Genomic DNA, 12,425 nt, shown 5'->3' with positions numbered 1-12,425 from the left:
GTCATAAAAAAGGAGGTGTTCATTTCCTTTGCAGGGACACAGATGAAGCTGGAAACCATCATTCGCAGAAAACTGACACAAGAACAGAAAACCAAACACTGCATGTTCTCACTCATAAGTGGGAGTTGAACAATGAGAACACATGGACACAGGCAGGGAAGCATCACATAGCGGGGCCTGTCGGGGTGGGTGGGGGCTAGGGAAGGGAGAGCATTAGGAGAAATACCTGATGTAGACTACTGGTTAATGGGTATAGCAAACCACCATGGCACGTGTATATCTATGTAACAAACCTGCACATTCTGCACATGTACCCCAGAACTTAAAGTATAACAAAAAAAGAAAAATAACATAATTGAGTATAAATAAATATCATATGTATATATGATATATATTTATATATTTGAGTATAAATACATGCTATAGTTTCATCACATAGTAACTGAGCCCATGGAAAGTCAGACTGCTTGGATGTGGAGGTCATAGTCCAAGCACTCCCATTGATAGGTTGGCAATTACAGGAATTTCAGGTTTATAATTAAGAGGATTAGGAATGATAGTAAAAGGGGTTGAAATACAAATTAAATAATAAAAAATTAGGAGGAAATAACCCCCAGAGAGTTTTCCTTGCAATTGAAAATCTGTATAGTGGCAACTAAACTTACAGCATGCAAAGTCAATTAAAACTATATTAATAATCTCTGTGTGTAATAACCTAAGAGTATTAGATTTCCCCCAAAATTAAACAATTTCCTAAGAATTTTTATTTCAACAAGTTTAAATAAGTCAATGCTATTGTTATTATTACTTACAATATGTTCTTTGAAAATGACACTCATTTTTCAAATGAAATTTCTGAGGATAGTGTCTAGAATCAAAGAGATGAAATGTTGTGCTTCACAATCCATTCTGCACTTGTTAAAATTTCAGGTCAAATTCTAAAAGACCTATGTAAAGAATGATACTTTATATTTATATTACTAGATATTGCCCTCTGTTTAAAAATACCAAATTGGTCATGCTTGAAGGCCGAATCTGTTTTAGGTGTCCAAGAAATAACGTTATACACTATGGAACGTTTTAGAGCCCATGTAAGCACATCTTTCAGTCTAACTGATAAGAGCCAGTCCATCCTCTGCATAGCTCTGGCATTTCTTTTTATCTGTCACACTCTTGTGTAGACAGCTTGCGGCAGATGTATTCCATAAATGTTAAGGTACGTTGGGTTCAGGATTGCTTCTGACACCAAGTGCATAGATAGAGCTTTATTGTTTCCAAATACAGGCTGACCTCTAGCCAAGAAAATCTGTAATTCTAGGACATACTGACATAATGAAAACTCAGTTAAGTTCCCATACAGTGTACCTTGTTTGGCTCTGACCTTTGGAGAGAAGGGTTTATGTTGAATGTTTGGTCGCATTGGCTTGGTGGACAATCTATTTTTATTTTGACCTTTCTGTCTCTAGCTCTCTATTTTTCAGGCAGAAGTCATAATCCCTCCCCTCAGCGAGAAGAGTGGCTCAGAACATTTTACAGCAATTAGTGGCCCCATTGATAGGCTTTTGCAATAAAAGCATATATCTTCCTTGGTTGTACAATTTCTTATTTGCTCTTTAAGAGTAAGTTTCCAGGAATAAATCTGGGAACTACCTGTGACTCTCTCTTCCCTCTCTTTCCAGTTCCTTTTCATGGCTAGAAGGTCCTTGCAAAGAGTAATAAATAATTACCTGTGATTCCCACCTCTTTATTTTATTCAACTTTTTATTTGCTGGGTCTTTTCCTAGTAAATAAAAAGTGGTGACTACTTTCCATGTATACCTGTGTAACAAATCTGTATATCTTGCACATGTATCTCAGAACTTAAAGTATATTAAACATAGACTCTTTTTTAGTTTATTACCTAGCAAATTGGTATCACAAAAGGAAGAAAAAAATTATTTATAACTCATAATAATAAATTCTTCAACTTTTTTATTTGCTGGGTCTTTTCCTAGTAAATAAAAAGTGGTGACTGCTTTCCATATTGTCAGAAGGCATCATTTTAATATGTTTTTCTGCAATATACATTTTCCTTAGACCAAGTTGTATATTTCCATGTATTATTTTGGAGCCAGGACAAACCTAAATTTTAGATTGCTTAGCTACTTCTTTCAGCAGGATGTTAGAGCAAATGAAAAACTGAAAAGGATTCAAGAGATGATGCTTATATTGGTAATTGAGTTGGTGAAAACTACTATAATGTTAAAAGAAGCAGAAAAAGCTAATATAAGAAACAGCCATTTCATTTATGCCTCATAAGCAGCAGGTTAAAGCTCAACTGATTTTTTTTTTTTTTTTTTTTTTTACATAACGGGGTACCGGGGAACCTTGTTATTAATGCATCACTGAAAAACATTTACCCAAGATATAAACAACTGACAAAACCTGAAATATCTACTTGCCAAATCCAAGGCTTCAAGGTCTTTAAGTACTTTTTGTGCAGCAGGGGCTTGTATTTATTATTTGAAAGGATGACCTGTTAATGGGATCCAGTGGCATTGGAATCTCACATATAACCTAGAGATAAAATTGGATGAATTGGCTAATTTTTTGAAATGAGTACCAAGGTAGGAAAAAGATACTCTTCCACATTATTAAATAATGCCAATATAGTCTGTGTATCTAGGGGGATTCTTTCTGCTGCATGTTATTAATGACTCCTGAAAACAGATAGTGAAATTGACCTTAAATATTGTTCATGTGGATGCTGACATCTAGAAGGGGTTGTTGTTGTTGTTGTTGTTGTGTGTGTGTGTGTGTGTGTGTCTGTGTTTAAACCAGAATCTAATTTCCATCTCCTATGGGCTTTTAAAGGCTGTCTCCACAGTGATGGCCAATGAGAGGAGAGAATTTTGCAGGTTTCTTTCTCAGTATATGTGGCCCAGTCATCTCTTTTTATGTCCTTCTGTTTGTGCCCTATACACCATTACTGGCTGCCTCCATGGCAATACCAATGAGCTCTTGCACATACATCACTACACCCTCTGTGTATGTTCCTCTGTGTGTGCTCTTATGCACTCAGTGGTATCATAAAGCATCTGAGAGTCGTACGTGCCCAGCCAGTTGGTTTTGCGCCCCTGGAAACCTCCTCTTCCTTCCATACCCTCAGGATAGCATGGATCATAATCACCTTAAAAATTGTACCTGATTGAATTGTTTCTCCCTGTTCAGTACACATTAATCTTCTCTGACCTAGGCTCCATGGATATAATGTGTTCATATATTTGGAGATGAAAGCCTGCTGGCTGAGTAGCTTTGGGAGAACCTCAACTTGTAAAATATTAAGTCCCAGTATGGGATAGCTATTTAAGTCTAGCAGAACTTTCTCATAAAGGATACATTCTAGTCATACATTTTGGTATTTCATACTACTTCTTGGTAGGATTTAAAACACTAGATTGGCATTTTATTATTTTATAAACAATTATTATGCAAGTGATTTCTCTGCATGTGGTATTTATTTTATCTAGGGATGAAAGGAAGCATTAAACATAAAATCTGCCCTCATGAAGCCTGAATATTTTGGCAGTTATCTGCCATACCTACTTTAACAAGATAATCATCTAATGAAAATGAAATGATGGTGACCTCAAGTAATACATGGATCCATCAATTAACTGGCCTATTAAAAAAAGTCTGGCTATGAATTCAGGTGACTGAAAGTGCATATTGATCCCTTTTTTGATGAAAAAGGGAAAAAAATAAAAATGAATAGCAATTTAATGTAAAGCCTACTTATGTAAATATAAAATAATGTTAATAGAATATTGGGTAATTCCTTCTATTTCTCAACAAACATATTTGGGAAATGTATGGGTGAAAGATATGGTTCTTTTGAATTGGTTTAAATTATTCATTGATAAATAATTTGATGGCTACAATAAACCAAAGACTGCTTACTAAAATTTTTTACCATATTAATATCTTAATCTGGACAGATGAATTTGATTTAGACCAAATAAGGGTAAAAATGAAAGTTTAAAAATTCAAAATAGTTGTCTTAGAATAAAATGATGTACCACAGGATAAAATGAACCATACTATTATTAATTATTTTTTCAACTTATTTTAACCACTGTCTTAGAGAAAAATTTTACATGTTCCTCCTAAACTCTGTAATGAACTGCAGAAAATGTAAATTTATTCACCTGGTACTTTGGGCCTTGAATCATCATAAATACAATTCTGCTATTAATTGTCTCAGAGTAAACACCCTTTGTGAATAAGGTCAATGCTACTCATTTAAGGTGGGAAATTTAAGCGTTCTTTAAGCTGAAGCACAGATGAAAAGAATTACAAAAATGCAAAAGTAGAAAAATTTAGTCTAGGATATTATATTTTAAAATTTTATTTTACATTAAAATAGGGAAACATTAAAGACAAAATAAAGTTGGTAAATAATTCAGAAATAAGTACATTTAAAACAAAAATATGAGATTAAGAGATGACTACCCTGGTATTTAGATGTTTTTGTTGTTTTGTTTATGTTTAACTTTTAGACTTTCTCATAGAGACATTGTAACTAAAATCCACACTTTTGTAATATAGCACTTGTAATTTCCATTTCAAACCCTAAAGCAAAATTTAATTTAATTCAATTTGGAGTTTGGAGCACAGTGTAGACAATTTGAACTTAACTATATCTAATTATTTTCGCCATTTGTGTTTTGAAATTAACAACAAATCTTGCAATAGCATATACTCTAATATTTTCCTTTTAAATTGGTGGTAAATGGCAGCAGGAATCCTTGTAAGGAAAGGACCTGTAGAAAACATTCTCGTATGATATTAAATTGATTGTCGCCCATTGTGAGGAAAAGCAAACACTTGGTCTTCATGAGTTTGGTCCTCAGGCTTGCAGGAGGATTCCTCTTGAATGGGAATCATTTATTATGTCATTATTCCAAGAGACTGGGTCTGGAGATGGCATGGACAAAGGAAGGTTGAAAAACTCATATTCAAGAATAAATCTTAGAGATCAGAAGTCATTCTTTCAATGACTACTCAGAAGTCAGCTATCACAGATCAGGGAACATAGTCGTAACAACATCATAATACTTTATTTTGTTATTTCCCCATCCATTTTGGTTTTGCCGTTCCCTTAAAATCAGAAGTTCTGTGTATTTGTCTTTGGGGATATCAAGAAAGCCTGAAGTTGCAGAGAGTATCCCTTTTTGCTGCTATATTAGTGGTGAGAAGATCCTCGAGGATGAGAGAGGGGTGGAAGCACTATGAGGTCAATGTCAACCAACAAGGCCAGCACAGAAGCCAAGCTGGGTTATAGACATGCTGAGTGTATCTTACTAACTACGAAGCATCATGACCCCCGATGCATTCAGTTGGGATGATGTTATGTGCCATTTAAATATCACTAACTCTTTATGATATCCCATGAGACTCAGTCATTGAAATCTTAGTCTATTTTATGAAGATACTGAACTTGCCCTAAATGCTATCTTCAGCCATTCCATTTATTGTGACTTATCTTTCAACCCAGGCAGATTATTTTTCTGTTTTCTAGATAATGCTAAAAATAGCAGTATTATTCCATTCTATATTGTTGTTAAGCAATACTTAGCAATTCAGGTTTGGAAAATTTCTCATGCTTTTTAAAAGCAACTTTATACTCCCAACCCATAGCTTTCAACATTTGCTCACATACCTCCCAATTTTTCCTGTCTAATTTTATTTTCTTCCTATTGTAATATCAAGTTACCATTAATACTCATTCTTTGTTTTTTTTTGCCAAGTGACATTACATGGTAATTGTCCAATATCAGTTTTTCTTCCTCCATTGCCACCCTCTTATCCCATCTTATCTTCAGCTGTTACATTCTATTTCACTTTTATGTTGAATATTAAACTTTCAGGTAAAATGAGAGATTTTTCTAGTGTTAAAAGTTGTTCTTTTCTCATTGCATGATGTTTATCATGTGTCCCCATTTATTCCTATTTTAGTCTGTAAGTATAGTTGAGCCTAAAGTTATACAAGACCAGATATATTTTCAAGTTTGTGCTCTCTTTGCTATAGTTATACAAATCAGTGGAAAGTAATTTTCAGTAGTTAATATAGTGCTAGACTAAAATTCATTTAGTTAACAGGAAATGAAGTTTTTCTGTTCCTCTTTTTCCTCTAGTTTTTACACTGATAATTTAATCTCATTGACTCATAAGTAAAATTTTTTGTGCATTATTCTTATATTCTTATAAAGTCATTATTCTTGTTATTATTATTATAAAACTTTTATAGTCTCTGATTCGCAAGTCAAACTGTCTTCAAAAGGATCATGAGAGTAAGGTCAGCTTTTTTTTTCTGCAGCCTCAATTCTTATCTTCCAGTGACAACTGCAAGTAAGCCACACTATAAGAGTTTGAAAAGTGCCGTAAGATAATTTGATCCTTCCAATATTAATGGTCCAGTTTTTTGAGGTTTTTCTATGTGCTAAGCAATGTCTTAAGCACTTCCTATGCATTTATTCAATTACCCCAGTCCTGGAAAGCAGGTACTTATTATCCCACTTTACAAATGAGGAGACTGAGGCACAAAGAGGTTATGTAACTTACCTACAACTATACAGTTAGTAAGAGGAATCTGAATGACCTAGCTCCAGGTTAACTATTATTCAACAATTTCTGTGATCTTCAAACATTTTTATCTTCCTTCATTGGGAAACTCAAGTTATAATTCTCCCATCACTTGAATATGCTAGATGGACAGGAAAATTTTGAAGTAAGAGCACTAATTAAATTACAAAAATTGAGGTTAGAATCAGCAAGGCTGCAAGGGTAACTCATGTGTTTCCCCAAGAAACTATATAAACTTTGTTTCTCCTCTTGAAGTTATTTGAATATGGTTTTCTTAGGATACTGCCTGTGACAGTGCTCTTATTGATTTTGCTTCAGCAGGATGTTTGTGTTCTTTTAATGTACTGCTACGCAGAAGAACAAAGAAGTAAAAATTGTTTAATTATTTTTGAAATTTACTTTAAAATATTGTGTTTATATATGTATCTCTGCTTTCAGTGACATTTCTTGGCTAAAAAAGTATTTTATTTGGGCCAGAGCCTTGTTTGAGTATCTGTATTCAGCATCTGTTCATCCTGTCCACAACTTCTTCTCTTACTCACTCTTTTGAATACATGGATTGTCAAAAAATTTCATCTGCCTGTACTTCCTTTCTCCACCCTCCCATACCTCAACTGACAATAGCTCTAAGACTTGTTCATAGATGTGGAGATGTGGAAATTAAATTACGGATCATTGGTAGATATTGTTTCCCTAAGTCAGAAATTGTTTGAGCTCAGAAGCAGCATTATTTGACATCTGATCAGAAGTTTCAATGATTAATTTTTTAAATCATAAAAGTAATATGTGATCATTATAACTAATTTAAACAAAATAATTTTAACAGAGTACACGACATGAGAGTAATAATCCCCCTCTTTCCCCAGCTCCAAATTCATTCTGTAAAGGCTGTTATCAATTTGTGGTATAGCTTTTCTGATTTTTATCCATACTCGCCTAATTTTGGCTCCACACAATCCTGACATTTAGCTTTTCAGGCATTCTCATGGGCTATCTTGTGGAAAAAGGTAGGTCAGATTTACATCTGAGCTATGACATATAATATTTAATAAAGAAAATAAATGCTGTATAAATGAAAATTTCCATAACATTATTTTAAAGAGAGTCAACTATTGAACATTATTACAATTTTATTTCATTATACCCACATCATAATTTATAACTTTCTACAAAATTTTTGTTTGCAAACATAGTTAGGCCTAAGTTATTAATTTATACCTTCCTGTCTTGTTTGTGTGTCATTTTAAGCTTGAGGTTTCTCATGTCCCTTTTCTCTTCATTCTGTTTATTTGGTGATACAGTTGAAAGACTGAAAAGTAGAATATTGGCTAGAGCACGAGACTCAAAACAAACAAAAAATAACCTCAAATTCAGAAATTTTTCTATTCTTCTCTATGCATTTATCAATAATTAAGGAATATTTCAGTTTCCTCATCTATAAATGGGGATTAATTTTTGGATGAGTTTGTTATTTGGCATACATTTAAAAATAATCCATTGTATACTAAAATTATTTTTGTCTGCGGTGAGTTTTTCTTCTTCCAGATAGAATAATTCAAGTATTTTTCATGCCAGTTTACTGTCATCTCCAGTAATTGTTAATTTGTTTAAAATGCAACTAGATAAAGAGAATTTTTTTTTAAGAATTTTCTTGAGAGCAGAGGTCAGTTTTTTTTTTTTTTTTAAACTTACATCACACGTTTGAGAGGGTCTCCCTTATAAAAAATTTTACTGGAATTATTTTGATTGTTCAACTGCTCTACACTTCAGATACTATTTTAAAATTCAAAGACTAAAAGAAACCAGTGAAAATCAGTAATAGGAGTAGATTTTGAATAGTAATATTAAAAAATAACTGTGTAAGCACTGGAAATGTTGTTATACTTTAAATGCAGCATGGTTTAAAGGCACAGAATGCTGTCATCCAAAAATGAAATGCATAAATGAACCAATTATCCATGCAAATTTGGCAAGAATGTGTTCAATGTATTATTTTATTTTAAAGGCTAAATACACAAAATAATTTTAAAACAGAAAATAAAGCCTGTTCAATTATAGCACTGTATTTTAAATCCAGAGAAACATAAACTCTGCAGAAGGCTGAAGAACCAGGCTCATGTGGGGACAAAGGGAACACTCAATGGAGAAAAAATATATTCTATAATGAGTCATAATTTCTTGTATAAAATCTTTTTTACCATACTCTAAACTCTGTGTTAGGATCTATGCCAACACACCATTTATTGCTTCTGCCTCCCCTTTCTCTCAGGACATCTTTTTTTTATAGCTTGAAGGTGGGAAATATTATGTGCTTATCTCTGAGAAGATGTCTCTCTCTGCTTTAGAGTCATTAATCTTTCCCATAGCCAGAGGTAGGCTGACTTCCATCTTGATTGTTGGTATTGCAGTGAGCTTGTTCTTCTTTCTGTGTTTTTATGGGCATTTTAGTGAGAGGTAGGGAAAGGCTGCCTGTTGGGCTATTGAAGAAATGTTGACAGTACCTGGGCCAGTACTCTGTTTATGTGTCACAGGCTTAGTAAGTAGTTATTGAATGAATAACTGCATGAACGAAGTGTAAGGAGCAGAGATGGTTCTTTACATAGCGGAGCAAGCAGTGGATTTCGTGGCATGATTTGAAAGGCAAAAAGGACTGCTTGCTTCCTTAATCTAGTGGATAAAACACAGTGCCTGAAATTCTTACCTTAGGTTTATGAATACTTTGTGTTTGGGCATTGAGTGCCCTTCTAAAATGGAAATTGTTTTTGCAATAAGCCATAATCAACAATCAAAACCTAAAATAAACCAATAAAACAGTTAAGTTGATTTGTCATCAATCTGAGAGATTTAGTACAGAAAAAGCTTTGATTCTTGGGAAAAATAAGTGGGAAATGGAGGTGGAATGGTTGAGAATCTGGAGTGTTTGCCTTCAAAGTATGGGGAAGTGAGGAGAGGACCAGGATAGCGGGTGGAGACCTTCTCCAAAAGTGGAGGCCAGATGACAGAGAATGGGTCGAACAGGAGAAATTTGAATGCTTGTATAATTTAGCTGACCTGCAAAGGGACAGACTTATTGTCTTGGGTTTTTCATTATAGGCAGGAGAGCAAAAAAGGAAAAACAAACAAAAAACATTACTTCCAACTGGCTTTCTGCTGGATTCTCCAGAGAATGGCTGGATTGTCACAGTGGTTGTCTTTAAGGCCTTAAGCATAAGCCACTTCCTTGTCTTCCTTTTTATATTCATGAAACTTTCAGTCTAGAATTCTAGGACAAAGGAAGGAGATTATAAGGAGAAGTTAAATTTTGTATAGCAAATGATTTTAGTTTTTTTTTTTTAATTGTGATAAAATACACATAACATAAAACTTGCTATCTTAATCATTTAAAAATGTACAGTTAAGTGATGTCAAGCATACTCCTGTTGTTGGGCAACCAATCTGCAGAACTTTTTCATCTTGCAAAACTGAAACTTTATACCCATTAAGCAAAAACCTCTCTATTTTCCATTTCTCCAGCTCCTGGCAACAATCATTCTACTTACTGTGTCTATGAGTTTGATTACTCTTAATACCCTGTATAAGTCAAATTATGCAGTATTTGTATTTTTGTGATTGGCTTATTTTATTTACAATAATATTCTCATAAAATGTTCATCCATTTTATATTTTGTGTTAGAATTCCCTTATTCTTTAAGACTAAATATTATTCCATTATATGTATATACTATATTTTGTTTATCCATTATCAATGGACACGGGTTGCTTCCACTTTTTGGTTATTGTGAACAATGCTGCTATGAACATGGATATACAAATATTTCTTTAAAACCCTGCTTTCAATTATTTTGAGTATACAACCAGAAGTAAAATTGCTGCATCATGTGATAATCCTATTTTTAATTCTTTTAAGGGGCAGTCATACTGTTTTCTGTAGTGGCTGCACCATTTTCCTACCAACAGTGTACAAGGGTTCCAATTTTTTCAAATCCTCACCAGAACTTGTTATTTCCTGTTTTGTTTGTTTGTTTGTTTGTTTCCTTTTGATAGCAGCTGTAGCAACTGACTTTTTAAAGTTCACTTTCACCGAGCTATCATTTTTCCTTTACAGATGTGGAAATTGCAGTTCAAAGGAGAAATGATTGCTTTCAATGGTAGCTAAAGAATTGAAATCCAGGTTTTCAAAATCCAAATACAAGTATCTTCCTACAACACCAGATTTCACAATATATCAGACAAAACCATTGGAAACAGCAAGGAAGAGGATCTTAAAACAGGGGAGATGAGGGGTTAGAAGCCTGATGGGGGAGGTTTCTATTCTTTAATGTAGTTTGGATCTGTAGGTAAGAATCTGTTATAATAATACTGTCCAAAAGAGGAAATTAGTTTTTTTTAATTAGCTATGCAAACAGTAAAGCTTGACCTTCATTAATATGCACTGATTAGCATTATCTGATTTACATAGGTGCTAGCCTAGGTGTTTGAAAGAGTAGCCAGGAAAATAACCTCAGATCATTATAAAACTGGAGATGTATCTTCTGTTCCTCTCTGAGAATTTTCAAATAAACATTAATTATAACAGCACCAATTTAGAAATGGCTGATTACATAATTTTGGCAAACCTGTCATTATCCATAAATATTTCATGAAATACATAAATGCATGCAGCATTTTTCATAAAGCTTCACAAAGATACTTTTTTCTCTGATGGGGGATAAAAACCCTATGTTTCTTATATAATTCTCAGGTCAGACAAATACTACTTCTGGAACATAGAATTATACCTATAGTTTCAGATATGGTTAATCTTCTTGGCTTTATATTTTGGGAACAATGTAGCAGAAACTGTGTTTAAGCTAAATGCTTATCTGATGATAGACTTCCTCATTTGCATTATGGAGGAAAATAAAATGATGTGTCGATATAAGCGTAATGTAGTGCTCTGCAGAGTTCAGTATCCTACAGTTTCTTTGTGATCTTCCTGCTTGATATACAAGTTACTTCTAAGTGTCCTGAAAAAGCACTCATCATGGAGAACTTAAAAGTAACACTGGGCACTGTGAGAGTATTGTGCTTAGAAGACAGTGACAGAGCCTAATGTGAGTCATGGTTTTTCATACTAAACGCCTCTTCACAGAATCGTCTCAATTTTATGCATGACAAGTGTGAAGAAGACAGAAGTCAGGAGAAAACAATGCCAAATTTATCCTAGAAACGATTAATTGATCAGTGGATTTATATACACCAAGACTATTTAATAAGCACTTATATTATGTGCCAGTCACAGTACTGGACACTCATGTGAGTGATACAAACAAGAAAACATATCATTCATGCTCTCAAGGATGTTAAAAATAATCTCCATGATGCAGTGACTTTCAGACTTTGGGGTGCATCAGAATCACATGAAAGGCTTGTTAAAGCACAGGTTGCTTGGCTGTACCCTTATGCTTTCTGATTCTGTGGGTATGGGAAAGTGGAGCAAAAATTTCTAAAATTTTCCCAGGAGATGTTGATGTCACTGGTCCTGAAACCACACTTTGGGAACCACCATTGTAATGAAACTTTTGGAGCAACAAAAGAGAGGCTAAATCTTAGAAATCTTAACTTGTGAAAGCCTGTTTGCTTAAATGTAATAACAGTGTTGAAGCTTACACAGTTATTGAGGCTGTCTTGCTGTCCAATTAACATAGCCCCTAAAAGGGAACTTCAAATGGATAGAGTAATTATGCTTCACACAGAGATAAACAGACGGACAGACACACACACACACACACACACACACACACACACACACACACACACAC

Source organism: Sapajus apella, unplaced genomic scaffold, assembly GCF_009761245.1.
Source record: "Sapajus apella isolate SASKATOON/1434 unplaced genomic scaffold, GSC_monkey_1.0 scaffold7, whole genome shotgun sequence".
Lineage (NCBI taxonomy): Eukaryota > Metazoa > Chordata > Mammalia > Primates > Cebidae > Sapajus > Sapajus apella.
Note: the sequence above shows the minus strand (reverse complement) of the source record.